Here is a 266-nt window from a genome sequence, read left to right as displayed (position 1 = left end):
GTGAAGATTTGCCTTGCATGGAACTTGCATCAATAAAATATGAATTGCATCGTGTAAATCTGTGAACGTATATAAGCTAGATACAGACAGGTAAACACATGATTTCACTTTTTTTTGAAAGCTACAATATCATTCATTTATCTTTGGTCATATTCATAATTAGTGATGTACTGTCAAATCTAAAACTATTTTATTATCGCTATTAATTAGATGTCGACATTATGATTGTTTTGATACAACAGCTGATTGTTCTGCTTGTTCGTATG

The sequence above is a fragment of the Penaeus monodon genome, chromosome 20 (genome assembly GCF_015228065.2).
Source record: "Penaeus monodon isolate SGIC_2016 chromosome 20, NSTDA_Pmon_1, whole genome shotgun sequence".
Lineage (NCBI taxonomy): Eukaryota > Metazoa > Arthropoda > Malacostraca > Decapoda > Penaeidae > Penaeus > Penaeus monodon.
This window is presented reverse-complemented; position numbering follows the sequence as displayed.